Source organism: Sciurus vulgaris, assembly GCF_902686455.1.
Source record: "Sciurus vulgaris genome assembly, chromosome: 1".
Lineage (NCBI taxonomy): Eukaryota > Metazoa > Chordata > Mammalia > Rodentia > Sciuridae > Sciurus > Sciurus vulgaris.
In genome coordinates, this window is record NC_136461.1 from 9387677 (window position 1) to 9405747 (window position 18071).

At 55.5% G+C, this 18071-nt stretch overlaps 1 protein-coding gene across 1 annotated transcript in view; it reads left to right on the forward strand.

The window, feature by feature from the left end:
* KAZN (kazrin, periplakin interacting protein) overlaps nt 1-18071 on the forward strand; it is a 1024745-nt gene that overhangs the window by 13258 nt on the left and 993416 nt on the right. The gene's annotated exons all lie outside the window — the stretch shown is intronic.

The following is an 18071-nucleotide window of genomic DNA, read 5'->3' on the forward strand; positions in this document are numbered from 1 at the left end:
GTGAGAACCACTGGGGTCTGGAGCTGATGATACCAGGGCGCCAGGTGGTCTCTGGGGTCTGCAGTTGTGGAGGTACAGAAGACAAGGCGGAGAGCTTTCGTCCCAGCTGACCTGCAAAACTCAATAATCTAAGCAAAGCTCCAGCTCCCTTTTAGCAGCTGGTCACTTTTTCTGTTTGCAATAGAATTCCTGAACTTTGCTTTATACCAAAGACAGTTATTTTTGGGCCCATCAAAGAACCCGTGACCAGGGTATTTCAGAAAGACGGCTGGCCCAGGGAAGACGGGAACATCAGTGTGCCGTCTTGTGGCCTGGAGAGCCTCTCTTGACCGCTCTATCAGGAAGGGCCAGCCATTGTCCTTGGAGGGTGACGAGAAAGGTCAGGAGAGAGTGAGGGTCTTTGAAGAAGTCCTTGCTCTTGCACAAAGCTCATGGCCGCGGCTGAAGCTTTGCTCCGTGGCCTTGATGACCCTTTGGCCAAAGAAGCTCCAGCTGGACAGGATTATTCCCCTGAGGGTTAAGTGTTCTTTCCCGATCCAGTTTGTCAGGTGGTACCACCCTGGTTGTCCCCGATTTAAACAAGAGTTCCTTTGTGGCCACTGGCGCTTGGGAATGCAACCGTGGAGCCATGGCGAGACTAGAAGGCGGCCGGGGGCCCTCATAGCTTTCCTCGGTCCAGTGTTCCTCCCTGGTAAATGGGCCCCGTGTGGCCGTCATCTTGTCCCTTGGGAGACTCGAGAATCATGGGGCCTGTGCTTTGCTCTCAAGGGTCATGAACCGCTCACGTGGTGCGAGAGGCCTGAGCCGGCGGCAGGTGCCCTGCGATTCCTGCGGGATGTGTCAACAGGAGAGACGGGCATGTGGTTGGAGTGTAGGTGGTCAGTGTCCTCGGGACCTGCAAGGTCATATGCTGGTGTCCTGATAATTCTAGTATCCAGCCTTGAATCCTGGGGTTGGTTGACCTGCTCTTAAATTGCGCTGGTTCTTAAGCGACGCCGCAGCGTGTCTCTAAGTTTGTTCAGGAGACAACAGGGACGATTTCAATTAGGGGTTAATGGCTCTTTGTTCATCTCTCTCCCGCCTGGAATGCCTGGAGATAAAACCGGCAGGAAGTCTGTGGACACCAACAGGCTGTGTTGCTCTCAGGCAGGAGGATGGGGGAGGTGTAGGCCTTGCTCCTTCGCAGGTGATGGGGACAGACCATGAATAAGGGGGACCCCGCCTGCCTCTGTCCTCTCGGTCAGGTTCCCCCGAAGCCTCCCTGCACCCTGCCTGGCTGCCCACTGGTTCCTGCGGACATTTTTGAGAATCACAAATCAATACAGTGCTTGGGCTTATTTAGGATAAAATATCTTTCTTGGCTTCTTGTGATAACAGCCTGGTTCGAAAGTGCAGCGGGCTTAATTAAGCATTTATGAGGGGAGGAGAATATGCCTGGCAGCCCTATCGGGAGATCTGGTCTGAGTTGAAATCTGTGAAGGTGAGGTGCAGGGATAGAAGCGCAGAAGGGAGGCCAGAGGCAGCTCAAGCCCCATTTCCAGACTGGCTTCTTGAAAATGCTGTGAATACCAAGGTCCTGGGGGTCCTGATTTTGCCCAGTGGCAGCGGGCTCCTCAGTGCCTTGGAAGCCTCGCCAGGAAGGGCCTGGTGCTGCCCCCCAAAGTGGACGTTTGGACCAGCTCCTTGGGTGGTCAAGTGCCCACGGCTTTTCCACCGTAGGAGGTGGCGGAGCAGACTCCAGGCGTCGGGCTGAGTCCGAGGGCGAGTTCTTCTGCTTTCTGATGCCAAAGGGAACATTGTGATCTCGAGGGTTGTGCTATTTTGCCGTTTTTAAAAAAAAATCTCATTCTACGGTCCACTGTGCCACGCATACCACCTGGAAGGCCAGGCAGAAGCATTTGAGTGAATACATGTTTATTTTTTCCCAAAACCTTTGCCATAGAACACGATTTATTGTATTATAATCCTATTTCCTTGAATCAAAAATATTTCAAGGCATGATGTAGCTCTGCAAAGGGAAGAGGGGCCGAGGTGCCAGAGGCCAGGTCAGGCGAGGACCCCCCGAGGTCCCCTTGAGGGGGAGCCATGGGGGCACAGGAGAAGTCAAAGGCACGGGTTTGGCATCAGATGCGTGTCCTGCTGAGCTCTGCTGTTCATTGACTGTGCCACTTTGGACATGTCACTTTCCCTCGTCGCTGTTTTAATCTGTCTGAACCACAGCTTCGTATGTCAAAGGGCCCGGCAGCTTCCTGCGGTCAGATCTATGTGGATTGTATAAAAATGGCACCGGCAGTGCTTGAGAACCATGGGCTCCAAGTAGCGGAAGACCAGCCCCTGGCACTGGCTGTGCAGCCTGTTCTGTACGGCTCCACCCCAGCACTGGCCAAGTCTCGCTCTTGATGAGCCTGTGGCATTGGTTCTCTCGGGTTGGAAGACTTCTGCTTTTTGCTCTGCACCTAAGGAGCCCTAATGAGGCCGCTGAGGCTCCTCACTGAAGCCCTGGCTCGCTCTGGCTGCCCGAGCAGGTGCTCTGTCGGATTTGTCTGCGAGCACCGCTTCAGATAAACGGCCACCCGAGACAGGGCTGCCTGGCAGGGAACAGGCGCTGGTTAGCATACTCCTGTCAAGTGACTTCCCCGCCGGGCTGAGCACCTCTCCCGCCCAGGTTGCAGGAAGAGCCTGAGGATGGGGAAGGGCTGGTGCCAAGGCTGCAGGGTGGGGAGGGAGAGGGAGGGAGACCCACGCTGAAAAAATGCACTGAGTGATGACCGCGGGCTGCATTCCCAATCTGTAAAAATGAGCGCCTGTCCAATGCCAAGTCTAGACTCCCCCCAGGACCCGCCCTCCAGCGTGCATGGTGGAGCAGCTGAAGGAGAGCGCGGGCCTGCCTGCCTGGAGCTGCATTCTGCTTGGGCCCTGGAAAGGCTGCCTATCCTATCCAGTGTTCCTTCCTATCCTGCTGACTTGGGGCCAGGACAGTGGAATGTCCCCAAGGTCACGTGAGAACCACGAGAGGTCCTTGTTAAGCACCCGCACGGTTCCCCCTGAGACCAGGTATCCCAGGGCATGCAGAGGAGGCAGACAGAGAAGCTTCTGGAACAAGAGGAACCCAGCCAGTCAGAGGGAGAGGCGGACACTGGTGTGAGTGGCAGGAGAGTTCAGGGAGGTCTCTGGGGAAGCAGAGATTTGTGGGAGGTGGTGGAGCTTCAGGTGGATCTTTCCAGACACCCGTGCCGTGGCTTGGTCTCTTTATGGAGGGATCTTGAGCTCCCCAGATCTGTGCCTCTGCCAGCACAGAAGGGCTGGGCCGGGCCTGGGTGGGTTCTGTCCCGTGAGCGCAGGGATTGCTGATGCTCCTGCCCCTCCCTGAGGGCTGCCCCGTCTCCAGCAGGCCGTTTTCACACACGGAAGGTCTGGTTTTCTTCAGGCCGGGCTGGGCTCTGCTGCCAGCTCTCCTCTTAGCCGGAACTTCTTCAGCCTTTCCAATCCAAAGCTACTTTGGCTGAAGAAGAGACATTAGGGGGAATGATCCTTTCTGGAGTGGTTTTCTGATGTCTGAGGGCCTGTTTGCTCAGCAAGAACCTGAGCAGCTCCTGCTTCTGTGGCTGGAGAATCATTAAACTACTGCAGAGATTCTTAAAGTAGAATCCCAAACGGGCATCTCTTGGGGCCCCACCCGAGACTGCCAGCCCAGGAGCCTGAGGGTGGAGGCTCAGTTTCGACAAGCTTCCAGGGGGTTCTGATTCGGCCTGAGGACCCCGCAGATTTGCAGCACCCAAATGGCTGCCACAGGAGTTTCAAGTTCCATTCATGGGCCACGTGCTCATGGGGACAGGGAACCACATACCAGGCTGACCAGGAGCCAGGATGGTTGGGTGCCGTGTGGCGGAGCCAGCTTGCTAAAGACGGCGAGGGACCTGTGCGTGCTGGGAAGGCTCCCCGTTTTCCTCCGGAAGTGGTCTTCCTGTTGTCACCCTGAGCCGGGAACGCAGGCTCCCAGGGCGTCTCCCTCCTGAGCATCTGTTCCCTCTACTGTGACCTGGGATAATTTCATTGGTGAGCTCCTGGTGTTTGTCACTAAGGTCCTGTGGCAGGCAGAAATCTATGGTGGCCGCAGGGTCGACAGCTCCCGGTGAGCAGGATCTGTGAGCGTGATGGACGTTGCTTCCTTGATGAGGCAGGTTTTACGGTAAAGGTGATGGCATGCCCCCCCCATGGTCACATGACCTTGTGTGGCTCCTGCCTAGCAGACTCTGGGGTGGGTCTCCTGCTGACCTGGGAACAGCCACACCATGAGGAGGTCACATGGCAAGGGCCTGCAGGTGGTCCAAGAAGCTGAGTGTGATCCCTGGGTGGCAGGTGGCGGAAAATGGGGATCTTGTCACACACCTGCCACAAGGAAGTCAACCTGCCACCAGCCCAAGTGAGTTTGGAAGCAGATCCTTCTTAGGATGTCCAGATGAGCGTATGGCCTGACTGACCCCCGACTGCAGCCTGTGAAGCTCTGAGCAGAGGACCAGGTATGTCGTGCCTGGACCTCTGGCCCCAGGGTGGAGAGAGCAGACGGGTGCTGCCTGTGAGCTGCTGACTTTGGGGTTGGTGACCCAGCAAAAGCAAACACACACAAGCATGCGTGTGTGTGAATGTAGACGCACGATGTGTCTGCACACGTTAGGGTTCAGATATGGGAGGTCCTCCAAAAGCTCACCTGTGAGACGATGCAGGGATTTTCAGAGGCGAGATGATCAGATGATGAGTTGTGACCTAATCAGTGGATTAATCCACCGATATGGATTAACTGGGTACTCCAGGGAACTGGGGCGTGCCTTTGGGGTTTATGTTTTGCTCCTTGTGAGCAGAGCTCTCTCTGCTTCCCGATTGTCCTCCTCTGAGCTGTTTTCCTCCTCCATGTCCTTCTGCCACGGCTGGGAGGCATGATTGGGCACCTTGGGCCCAGAGAGGTGGAGTCAGCCAGCTATGGACCGAGACCTCCGAAACCATGAGTACCAAATAAACTTTGTGTCCTCTAAAATTATTCTTGTCGGGTGTTTTGGTCACAGTGGTGAAAAAGCTGACTCAAAGACACTACCACACGTGTAAATATATACACATGGAGCTGTATATGTGCACAAACACATGTATACATATTAATAGGTATACATGGAGGCATGTACACATACGTGGATGTGTTTGTGTACACAAGTGTGCGTGCGTATGTACGCCCATGTGTGCACACACAAACACCCAAACATGAACACATAAATACACATATACATATGTGTGTGCTTCCCCAGCCAGGAGACTTTCCTTATGGTGGAAGCAAAAGAGCTTTCCCATCCTTGGGTGGTGACAGGGACCACAGTAATTTTAGAGACACACAAAGTTGTCAGAAGAATAAAAATCAGAAGAATAAAATGCACTCTTCAGGTTGGCAAAAATGTTTTAGTCTAGGACATCAAAATATTTGTCTTTCTGTCAACCTAGTCACAAACTGCTTTTTGATATATTTTATGGAAGAAGGTCGCCCCGAAGGCAAAAGTGTCTAAGGCCTGGGGAAGCAGTCCCGGGCCCTGCTGGACTGGGAAGTCCTGTCCCCGCTGGAACATCCTGGCTTCCTCCACATGCATCTGTACCCAGCCCCCAGCTGCACAGTCAGCCGGCTCCCCGTCGCCTCCTGCTCCTCCGTTGCTCTCTGTTCCAGGTCTGGTTGGAGCATCCTGTCCTGTGGCCGTTCTAGGTGAAGGCCGAACCTGGGTGAAGGCCAGGCCACATGTCACGTCTTGCATGCTTTAGCGTAGCAGGGGACAGAGTCCTGAGTCTGGCTGGCCTCCTCTCGCCCCCTCTCCTCTCCAGTCACCTTTTGCACAGTGTCCGTGCCACACACCAGGTTCCTTCTTCTCTCACTGTGATTCTTTGGTCGTAAGCCCCGTGCGCTAATCTAGAGGAAAAAGAATTCGGAAGGCATGGGGAGGTTTCAGGGAGTCCAGGGAGGGGCGAGGAACCAGGCTTCAGGAAGACCAGCCCTGGGGCAGAATCGCGGAGGGCAGGACCTAGCTGGCAGGGCCTCCGAAGCTCCCCCCGCGGGACCGTGGGCCCAGGTGCTGGGCTCTTGCACCCTGCAGCCCAGACTTCATTGTCCGGGAACGAGGGTCTTCTTGGCCATGCTCTCCCATTCTGATGGGAGAAGAAGGTTCCAGAGCTCGCATGGTGGGTGAGGATCATCTCCCTAGATGGAGGTGAGGGTATGTTTGCCTAAAGGAGGACGGGGCACCAGAAGTGGGCGCTGGCTCTGATCCCCTTCCATCTGGTATTTTCTGATCTTCCCGGAGGTGGTCATGGACGCCACAGGACTCTGTCCAGAGAGGAGCTGTGCCCGTAACCTGGCCAGTACCCCCTCACCGCTTAGCGTAGACAGCGGTGGACATCTACCCGTCCCCATTCTGCACTGCCACCAGCCAGGCGCTGCACACACCGAAGTGACCAGGACAGGGTCCCTGAGTCATTGCTCACAAAATAGCACACAATCCTACATAGCGTGTGAGATCGTGACCACAAGTGTGCTGTGAAAGGGGGTGGCAGAGATGTCCCAGGGTGCTGGGTGGCAACTGAGGGCAAGAGACACCTCCACAGGGAAGGAGCGGTGGACTGGGGATCTGAAGGTGGCCAGGAGCCCCCTGGGGAGGCTACCTTTTCTTTCTCTCTCCTTCCTTCCTCCCTCCTGTTTCTTTCTGTCTGTCTGTCTATCTATCTATCTATCTATCTATCTATCTATCTATCTATCTATCTATCTATCAATCGATCAATCAAACCCGGGAGTGCTCTACCACTGAGCTGCATTCCTAGACTCTTTTATTTTTATTTTGAGACGGGGCTCCCCGAGTTGCTGAGGCTGGCCTCCAGCTTGTGATCTCAGGTCTGCCTCCTGAGTTGCTGGGATTGTGGGTGTGCACCACTGCACCTGGCCCGGCGGAGGGTTTTCTAGGCAGAGGAAGGGCCCTAGGGCTGCAGGGAGTGTGGCCCCTGGAGAAGCAGGAAGGGACCCCTGGTGGGGATGGAGCGGCTTGGGGTGAAGAGAAGAGACAGAGGGGGCTCCTCTGCAGGTCCGGGCTGCGGGGCCGGGGCAGGAGGTGGCGCTCCGTGGTGGCCATGCTGGAATTGAACAGGCAGGGGCCAGTTTTCCATTTCTGTTGATTCAGTTGAAAGGGTCTCTGAAAGCTCACGCGCGCGCGTGCGCGTGTGTCCTCACGTGCACGTGTGGGTGCACATATGATCCCTCTGAGGTGGGTGGCGCCCCTTACCGTTAATGAGCTTGTGTGCTGGCAGAGTGGATCCTGAATACTTGCAAGATGCGCAGAGAAAGCGCGGACCGCAGTGGCTGGATGTCCCACCACCCTCCTTAACCATGCAGTGTCCGCGTCCCCGTGAGAGCCGCATTGCGCACGGCACACGGTGCGGTTTTCGTTTGTCAGTTTTGCCTCAAAAGGTGGGACAGAAATGCCCCGCTGCCCCGAAGGGAATCCGAGCGGAGTGGACGCTCCTCGAGCCGGCCTTCTCCACCTTCTCCCACCCGGCCACCAGCAGGAGCAGAACCGGCCTCTGCGTCTGTCTGTCTTCACCCTTGTCTGTCTGTCCTCCACTCAACGGGTGGACTGAAAGACTGCCCAGCCTCTGTCATTTTAGGGATGTTCTCCGCCCCCATCTCCGGTCACTGCGTCTTCTTTCACTTAATCTCAGGGTGGCCGTGGCTGGTGGCCCCTGTCACGGTGGCCACCTCTCCACCCCAGTCACACTGCAGCGTGTTGACTCTTCAGTCTCCCCGTCTCTGAGGGGACGTTCGCAGGCCTCCTAAGGAGCAGCCTTGTACATGCTGTCCAGTGCATGGCCCTGGGTAGCAGCCCCGTAAATATCTAGGGGCTGGTGCTAATGTCCTGGGGCCTCTGGGAGCCCTCTCCAAGCACCCGAGGTGGAATTTCTCAGTGGTTCCCAATTTCCACCTGCCACCAAAAAAGAAATCCAAGGACAGTGTCGCCAGTATGCCCCGCTCCCCGGAGTTGGTGGATCTCTGTCACGTGCCAGGTCCTCTGGGAGCTGCTTGGGGTGGGGGTGGACTGTCCTCCCGGAGCCCGTGGTGTCACAGGGCAGACAGACAGAAGAAATCCGCATAGTACTCAGCCAGACCCCGCCTCAGAGTAAGACCGAAGGACGGTCACTGCCACTCGGGGCAAAACGCCCCGGGTTCAGTCTCCAGAAACCTCTCCCGAAAGACCAACAGGCAGATTCTGTCACAGGTTAGAAACTCCTGGAAAAGGAGAAGCAGGACAGTCCAGGGAAGTGGGGAGCCTGAGGGGCTGGAGACCCCCGGCAGGTGCCTTGGTAAGGACGTGGTCAGGGAGGCCAGGCTGGGAGGGCCGGTGGGGACCAGGAGGGGGCTCTGCAGGTGTCCGGGGAGGGGCTTCCCAGGCAGCCCCGACAAAGGAGACGGAGTCCCTGTGGTGTGAGGGACCAGCAAGGGTAGGACAGTGGATGGACAGGACTCAGGCTGCTGACCAAAGGGGGTGTCTTCTGACTTCTGGGTTTTGAAGACTCACTCTGGCTTCTGTGTGGGAATGGACGGGGTGGACAGGGAGACTAGCTGCCAGTGATTCAGGTGGCAAATGCTGGTGTGCTCACACGCTCGCGTGCTCAGCGTGCGCCTAAGGTACGCGACGTTTGATCCCCACCTGGGGCCACCCTGGCAGCAGTGGGGCTGCGGTCTGGGCGCTGGGTGCTGGAAGGAGGTGGCGACAGCACAGGACAGGTGAGGCCACGCCAGGGGCCGCTGCTGCTGTAGGGAGGGTGGTGCTGCCATTGAGGGAGGCGGTGAGCGCTGTGAGGAGGGAGCACCTGGGCAGAGCGGGGTCACCTTGGACTGTGCGGGGCTCAGAGGTCCGGGGCGCCCTCCGGTGGAGGGGGCGGCTGCCTGGCTCGAGTTCCAACCCCTGGGCTGCGGGTGAGAACTCGCAGGTGGGTGTGCGGGTGGGACCTGAGGGCTCATTCAACACTGTCCTGAAGGTGAAAGGAAGTGCCCACTCTAACAGGCTCCTTTGTCCTGATATTTTTCTTCGTGGGCTTTTTGGCATTTCCTTTGGGGAATCAAGTTAGATTAGATGGTGGCCTCTCTAATGTTGTTACTTAGCAAAGCAAACAATGAGCAAAGGCCACACAGGGACAATGGACCCTTAAAATCCAAAGTACAGCTTACACGTCAAAGTCCACTCACCTAACGTGCTGTGTGGCTCAGTGAGGTCTCACACAGAGACCCCCGTGCGGCTTCACTCAGCGCACCAAACATGGCGCTGCCTACTGGAAACTCCTCTCATGCCTTCTTCTGGTCATTTCCCCAGTGTCCCCAGAGGTGATCTCTGTCCTGACTTCTTACAGCGTGATACAGTTTTTCAGTTTTACTTCACACGTAGGAGGCCTTAGGTTCAATTCTCTGTACTGGAAAAAAAAAAGTTTCTTTGCCTCACAATATGGTGTACTTTTACCTATTTTTGACATCATATGGACAGTATAAAAGAATATAATTTTCCTTTTGCTCACTGATTGTGGAATTCATCCATGTTGTGTGTAGCAATAGATGATTCTTTTTCATTGGTCTATGGTGTTCCACTATGTGAATATAGCACATATTTCATATGTCCATCCTACTATTAATGGTTCTGTAGGTTTTCCAGTTTTTTGGCTATTGTGAAAAGTAATTAATAATGCATTCTTGTATGGTTTTCTGCTGTACAGATGCACACACCTCGAGGAAACAAGCTAGGTCATGGGATGTGCCTGCATTCAGCTTTAGACTCTCTTCCAGGGCAGGTGTACCAATTACACTTGCATGAAAACTCTTCGAGTGTTCCATTTGCTCCACATGCTTGCCAACACTTTGTATTGTCTGCCTTTTCATTTTAGCCATGCTGGTGGTTAGGGAGAAGCTCATGGTAATTTCCATTTGCATTTCCTTAATGAGTAATGATGGTTAGTATCTTTTAAAAGTGGCCATTCGGGTGTCTGCTTTTGTGAAGTGTTTGTTCATATCTTGTCTGTTTATGTTCGGGTTATTTGTGTTTCCCTTGCTGAATTGTAGGAGTTCATATATAATGTGGACACCAAGCTTTGGACCACACATGTGGCTATATGTCCTCCCACTCTACAGCTCGTTTTTTCACCCTCTGAAATTTTTATCTTGTTTTTTCGGTACCAGGAATCGAACTCAAAAGCACTTAACCACTGAGCCACATCCCAGCCCTTTTTTATTTTCTTATTTTGAGATAGGGTCTTGCTAAGTTGCTTAAGGCCTCACTCATCTGCTGAGACCGGCTTTGAACATGCCATCCTCCCACCTCAGCCTCCTCAGTTTCTGGGATTACAGGCATGTGCCACCGTGCCTGGTTACCCTCTGAAATTTTTAATGAGCAGGAATTCCTAATTTTATTGTAATTCACAATATTATTTTTTTTCCTTTATGGGTAGTATTTTCTGTGTCCTGTTTAAGGCCTTTGCCTACCCTGCTGTCCAAAAGCTATTCTTCCATTTTATCTTTTAGAGACTTTATTGTTTTATCTTTTATATTTGGATTCAAAATCTGCCTGGAATTGATTTTTGTGTACGGTGTGACTTGGGGATTATGACCCTTCCTTTTCCATATAAATATCCTGTTGACCCAGAGCCACGTATTAGGAAGACCATCCTTTCCTCTGTGATCTGAAGTGTCCTGTTTGATGAATCAGGTGTCCATCCATCCATGTGTGGTCTGTGGTGGACTCTTCTGTTCTGGTGATCCAGTGTCTGTCCTGGACTCACACCATCGTTCTCTTGTGAGGATTGACGTCAGGAAGTGTGAATTCTCCAACTTCACTTGGAATCCACCTCGTGAGATCGGCAAGCTAGGCAGGTGCAAGGTCAGACGTACAACTCAGAGGGTGTAAACTCTGGAACTGCAGCCACTCACCTTCCTGGGTGGTCACTGTGTCCCAGGCCCCTGCCAAGCACTCTTTATTGCACTTTCTCAGTTATTTTGAAGTCTTTGTGGACCAAGGATGGCTGATATCAGAAAAGCACCCTCAAAGTTAAATTTTCCTGACTGCACTTGGCACTTGGTATTTCCAGAATACATTTAATAATTAGTTTATCAGTGAAAATCCTTATGTAATTTGATTGGGATTTTATTGATTCACTGTCAATTTGAGGAGAATAGATATTTTTCAATATTAACTCTTCTGCCAGGTGTGGTGGCGCATGCCTGTAATCCCAGTGACTGGGAGGCTGAGGCAGGAGGATGGCAAGGCCAGCCTCAGCAATTTAAAGAGGTCCTTAGCAACTCAGCAAGACCCTGTTTCTAATAAAATATAAAAAAAAGAGCTGTTGGGACGTGGCTCTGTGGTTGAGCACCCCTGGGTTTAACCCCCAGTACCAAAAAAAAAAAAAAAAAAAAAACCAAGATGAAGTGTTCTATTGTAAGGGAAATGTTTTCTGTGAAGGTCGCACCACACAGTTTGCATTTGGGGTGTTTCCCTGAGGCTGTGCGTTAGAAGCTTGATCCCAGTGTGGAAATCCTGGGAGCCGATGGAAACTTTAGGAGGTTGGCCCCACCGGGAGCCCTTAGGTCAACGGGGACTTGCCTTTGCAGGGGATTGTGGGACCTGGTTCCTTCCTCTTCCTCTCTTTTGCTTCCCGCTGATGTCACTGCTCCCTCCATGATGTGCTGCCTCGCCACAGTCCCAAAGCAAGGACCCAGTTGATCATACACTGGAAGCTCTGATACTGTGAGCCAAAATACATCTTTTCTCCTTATAAGTTGGTTTTCTCTGGCATTTTGTCATAGTGACAGAAAGCTGATCAACGCAGGTCCTGATGGTGAATATTTTAGACTTTGCAGGCTGGACAGGGTCGGCCATTGCAGTGTGAAAGCACCAAGGCACTGTTAGCGAACAGGTACGGCTGTGTCCCCCAGAACCTTATTTACAAAAAGAGGCACTGGGCCAGGTCTGTCCATCGCCATCATGAGCTGAGTCTGCTCTAACCTGTGAGCAGCCCCTGAGTCCTTTCGTGTCTTTTCGTCCTACAGAGTCTAGAAGTCTGGGATGCATCGTGTTCTGTCGTGCTTCGTGATCCCTCTTCACGCCCCGTCCTGCCTTGTACATAGCTGGTCACATTTTTATCAGAGTCTCCTTGAGGTCCTTGGTATCCAAAGATGGCTGATGTCAGAAGGGGCCCCTCGCAGTCAGACTGTCTTGGCTGTTCTTGGCACCTTGACGTGGGCCGTTTGTGATCGGGGTCTGGCTTTTTCCTCGTCACTCTTACCCCTTGGTGGTTTATTTAGGGTCTGACACATAGAAGGGTGCAAGACTTTTCTTGGGACCAAATCTGATGTTAAAAAGAACTGAGGCAGAAGGACTTCTGAAGCCAGGCGCGGTGGCGCACACCTGTAATCCCACGGGCTCGGAGGCCGAGGCAGGAGGATCATGAGTTCAAAGCCAGCCTCAGCAATAGCGAGGCTCTAAGCAACTCAGTGAGACCCTGTTTCTAAATAAAATACAAAATAGGGCTGGGGATGTGGCTCAGTGGTTAAATGCCCCCAAGTTCAATCCCTAGTACCAAAAAAAAAAAAAAAAAAAAAAGACTTTTGAAGCTTTGCCCTGAGGGCCAGGGTCCAGCTTTCTCTGCTGTGTTTTTGGAGAAGCCCCTGGCCAGCACTTGGCTCTGCCTCGTCTTTGTGGATCTTTCCTTTCCCTCCTTGTGTGTCCTTCTAGGAAAGTTCTGGATCCTTTGATATGAGCGTGTCTGCATCAAACCTTGGGCTGCCTCAGAGCCAGCCCTGCATCCCTGACCCCAACATGGCGTCCATGAGCCCCCGTGGTTGACAGGTGGAGAGGGAACTCTGCTGATTTGCCACCGAACCCCTTGCCAGCATCTCTGGGGATCACGCTCTGTTAGAGAGGCCGCGCTCTGCGCCCTGTCCTTGGGAAGGGTGTGTATGGGGCCGACCGCCACCCCCACCCGGCCCGGCGGGTTACATCTGTCTTGCTGTGGTCTGACTTGGGTGGGGTGGACGGTCCCGCTGTGGTCTGACTTGGGTGGGGTGGACGGTCCCGCTGTGGTCTGAGTCGGGTGGGGTGGACGGTCCCGCTGTGGTCTGAGTCGGGTGGGGTGGACGGTCCCTCTGTGGTCTGAGTCGGGTGGGGTGGACGGTCCGAGTCGGGTGGGGTGGACGGTCCCTCTGTGGTCTGAGTCGGGTGGGGTGGACGGTCCCTCTGTGGTCTGACTTGGGGGGGGTGGACGGTCCCGCTGTGGTCTGAGTCGGGTGGGGTGGACGGTCCCGCTGTGGTCTGAGTCGGGTGGGGTGGACGGTCCCTCTGTGGTCTGAGTCGGGTGGGGTGGACGGTCCGAGTCGGGTGGGGTGGACGGTCCCTCTGTGGTCTGAGTCGGGTGGGGTGGACGGTCCCTCTGTGGTCTGACTCGGGTGGGGTGGATGGTCCCTCTGTGGTCTGACTCGGGTGGGGTGGACGGTCCCGCTGTGGTCTGAGTCGGGTGGGGTGGACGGTCCCGCTGTGGTCTGACTCGGGTGGGGTGGACGGTCCCGCTGTGGTCTGACTCCGGTGGGGTGGACGGTCCCTCTGTGGTCTGAGTCGGGTGGGGTGGATGGTCCCTCTGTGGTCTGAGTCGGGTGGGGTGGACGGTCCCGCTGTGGTCTCACTCCGGTGGGGTGGACGGTCCCGCTGTGGTCTCACTCCGGTGGGGTGGACGGTCCCGCTGTGGTCTCACTCCGGTGGGGTGGACGGTCCTGCTGTGGTCTCACTCCGGTGGGGTGGACGGTCCTGCTGTGGTCTGACTTGGGTGGGGTGGACGGTCCCGCTGTGGTCTCACTCCGGTGGGGTGGACGGTCCTGCTGTGGTCTGACTCGGGTGGGGTGGACGGTCCCTCTGTGGTCTGAGTCGGGTGGGGTGGACGGTCCCGCTGTGGTCTGACTCCAGGTGGGGTGGACGGTCCCGCTGTGGTCTGAGTCGGGTGGGGTGGACGGTCCCGCTGTGGTCTGACTCCGGTGGGGTGGACGGTCCCTCTGTGGTCTGACTCCAGGTGGGGTGGACGGTCCCGCTGTGGTCTGACTCGGGTGGGGTGGACGGTCCCGCTGTGGTCTGAGTCGGGTGGGGTGGACGGTCCCGCTGTGGTCTGACTCCAGGTGGGGTGGACGGTCCCTCTGTGGTCTGACTCCAGGTGGGGTGGACGGTCCCTCTGTGGTCTGAGTCGGGTGGGGTGGACGGTCCCTCTGTGGTCTGAGTCGGGTGGGGTGGACGGTCCCGCTGTGGTCTGAGTCGGGTGGGGTGGACGGTCCCGCTGTGGTCTGACTCGGGTGGGGTGGACGGTCCCGCTGTGGTCTGACTCGGGTGTGCTGGATGAGGACCTGGCAGGCACGGCCTGGGTCCACCTTCTCTCCTGGAGTCTTGGCTTCACACAGTCCCTGTCACCTCAGCAAGATGTGACTCAGCCAGTCACAGACTTGGAAGCTGATGGGGCTGTGGGGGCAGCTGGCGTGAGGATGCCCGTCCAGCCTGCGCTGCCTTCCATCTTCCAAGCCACGTTTGGGGACCTCCCGGCTCCCGTCAGAAGCCGGCTCCCGTGGATGCTCGTGCACAATCCTGGAGGCATGTTTTCAAGCTGCACCTGTTGGTTTCTGCAGTTGAGTGCTTAGAACATTGGTCGGTGCACAGTGGGAGTCTCAGAGTCCAGCTGGTCCGCTTGGCGGGCCGGTCAGCTGAACAGAGCAGCGGAGTGGCCCTGGTTCCATTGCCCAGGTGCTCCCGGCTTCCTGGCCCGTGCCAAGCCCTTTGCCAAGACTGTCTTGGCTACTGGTGGAGATCCTGGCCATCTAGAAATAGCTGGAACCAGTAAAGACCCCTTGGGTGAGGCCACGTGAGTGAGGACTGGCTCAGGGTGGAGCAGGGCTGGGGTTCAGGTGAGAGCTGCAGTTCAATTTTTAAAATACGCTATTTTTGGAGGGTGGGTACCGGGGATTGAACGCAGGGACACTCGGCCACCGAGCCACATCCCCAGCCCTATTTTGTAATTTATTTAGAGACACGGTCTCACTGAGTTGCTTAGGGCCTCGCTTTTGCTGAGACTGACTTTGAACTCGCGATCCTCCTGCCTCAGCCTCCCAAGCCCCCGGGATGACAGGTGTGTGCCCCGTGCCCAACTAAAATAAGTTAATTTTTAATATAACAAGATTTAAGTTGGGGAGAGGGTGTGAAAGGGACCTCAATGCCAGTAATATTCTCTTTTCTTAAAAAAACCCAAAACTAAAACAAATACGGCAAAGTGATCACGTTTTAATGCAGGGTGGCATTTTTCTGTTTAAAAATTAGCTTTACTGAGCTTTCGTTCACAGTGGTACCCACCCACTGCAGCAGAACCACACGTGGTCTAGGTGTGTTTGCAGGTGTGTGCGAACCTCAAAGGCCGAGGTCCTTTCGTGGGCTCACGTGCCCGCTGCCCTCCAGGTGCCGCCCCCAGCCCTCCAGCCCCAGCGCCCCTGGATCTGCTGTAGGTCTACCTGCTCCAGAATTCTCTTACCAACCAACTCGCGAATCGCGTGGTCCTTCTGCGTCTGACCTTCCGTTTGCGTCCTGTGTTCTGGGCTCCTTCACGTCTCTGGTACATGGCTGGTAGGACTCTCTGTGCTTTCCTGCAGGTAAGAACCTTCTCCCACCTGGCGAGATCCCTGTGGGCGTGTTGGAGGAATGTTCTCATCTCAGGAAAGCAGCCGCGGAGGATGGGCGCGGGCGGGTGGGTGCAGTTTTAAACGGGGCGCTCGGGGGAGACTTCGTGCAGACGTGACGTTTGGAAAGATCTGCAGGAGCAGAGTTTGGGGAGGAAGGTGCTCCAGGCAGGTGGGGTGGCAGGTGCAGAGACCAGGGCTGGTCAGGGACTGTGGAGGTGGGTAGTGGGCCAGGAGGGGGCAGCAGTGAGGCGGAGAGGGACAGGGAGGGGGCTCCACAGACAGGCAGGGGGCTGTTCTCATGGGGACTCCGGGAAGCCGCGAGGAGGCCTCGAATGGAGGGGCCTTTGCTGGTGTGCAGGTTCCAGGACCCCTCTGGGCTGCGTTGACAATGGACCCCAGCCCTGGAGGACAGAGGCAGGGGATCCAGTTGGAGGGGTGAGTGGGACCGTGGCTCGGAGACGTGACAGGCTCAGAAGGGGTCTTGTAAGCAGTGCACAGGACTTGCTGGCGGGTGGAGTGCTGGGGAGAGGGAGCCATTGCATGTTGGGGAGGGGGGTGCGATGCTGGCCTGCAGGGACTTCCCTGAGTGACCAGGGATGGGCGGCCCTTGGCTGAGATGGCGTGGGGAAGATCAGACGCGGTTTGGACACCCTCTCTCTCTTCCTTCACCTGTTTCATTTCCAGCCATCTGGTTCCCACCCCGCCTAACTTGTCCTTGAGATTAGTGGCCCAAGTGTCCAGTAGAAGCCATCTCCCTCCAGGAGGCCTCTGGCTACCGGGTCTCCCCCACACTGGGCTCAGGTCCTGCCACCTCTGGTGGCTCCTTGTGCCCCCGGGTGCTCTCAGCTCCTGGTACCGTCCCTGCCCTGAGCGGGCCCAGCAGGCCAGTGACACACCCACCTGGCTCTGAGCCCCGACGGGCCGGCACCACGGGCGGATGCTGTGCCTCCACACGGTGGCTGAGGGAGCTCACTGTGCCTTTGGTGACGTCCTCCCTACGCGACCTGGAGGGCTTGTCCTCCCTCACTCTGAAATTTTCCTCAACCTCTGGGACCAGAAGGAGGCAGTGCGGACTCCCCAGGGGTGTTTCTGGTCTTCTGATGACTCTCTTCTCCGTCTCCCCTGCCTTGCTCCACCTCCAAGCCCCCTCTGGGCAAAAGCCTGTGCACACAAGGGGGGTGACATTGGGGACTGATTAAAGTGTAACTGACAGGCCCCTGTTATTAATGACCCCAAATAACCAGGCCCTGGAAATGAGAGGGGAAGATTTATCTTTGTTTTAAGAGTTCAAAATCTCTTGGGAACTCCAGAGCCTGACTGCGATAAATGGTCATCAATTTTCCTGAGCACAAATAAATATCTTAAGGTGATGGAAGGCTGGCTAGAGTGACAGAGCATATTTAATATTGAGGTGACAGTTAAAATAGCATCTTCCTCATTTGCTGTCCTTCCAAGTTAGGGCTTGGAGGGTACAGCGGGGACCAGAGACATCCATCATGTGCGTTCTCCAGTCGCTCTCCCAAGGTTCAGTCTGCTGTTGTGCTTCAATGAGAAAAAAAAAAAAAAAAAAAAACTGCAAAAATAAATGTTTTGAAGACGCGTTGGTCTTACTGTGGCTAAGAGGAAGCTGCAGGCGACTCGCTGCCGCTTTCCATGGGGAGCGGGCAGGGTCTGCCGTGGGAGCCTGGCTGCTCTGCTGGAAGAAGAGCGGCACTTTCAGAGTCTTCAGGCTGGATTCCCATTTCCATGGGACCTGGTTCCAGGGCTTTCTGAAGCCCTATGAGAGCCAGCATCACGCAGCCCCGGGTTTTGTTGACAGAAGTACCGCGTCAGGGTGCCTGCGCTCACCACCTGTGGGAAGATGGGGCCAGCCTCCCTGGATGGACCCTGTCCTCTGGAGAGGAGCCCTGGGCGGCTCAGAGGTCCAGGCAGGCCTGGAGACTGTCCCTGTGGGACACGGCTGAACACCGAAGGCGTGTGGAGCTGTGTCCAGGCACCTGCCCTGTGGGAGCCATTTTTTGGGGACACCCTGTGGGAAGGCTGGCTCGGAGCAGCTGCGTGGGGCGGGAGCCAGGCGCTTGGACTCGGCTCTGGTCACAGCTGCCTCCTCCTTCCTTCAGTGGCTCTGGCTGAGGGTCTCTTCCAGCAAGGCTGGAACAGTGGGCACAGGACAGGGACGGTCCCTGCCTTCGCGGGCTTGCATCTAGGCGGGGAAGCCAAAAATAAACCCGTATTTGGAAACCGAGGAGACTGCATAGCAACAAAATCAGAGAGGAAACTGGGCGTGAGTGCAGGAAGGACTAACCGTGTCCAGCATGCT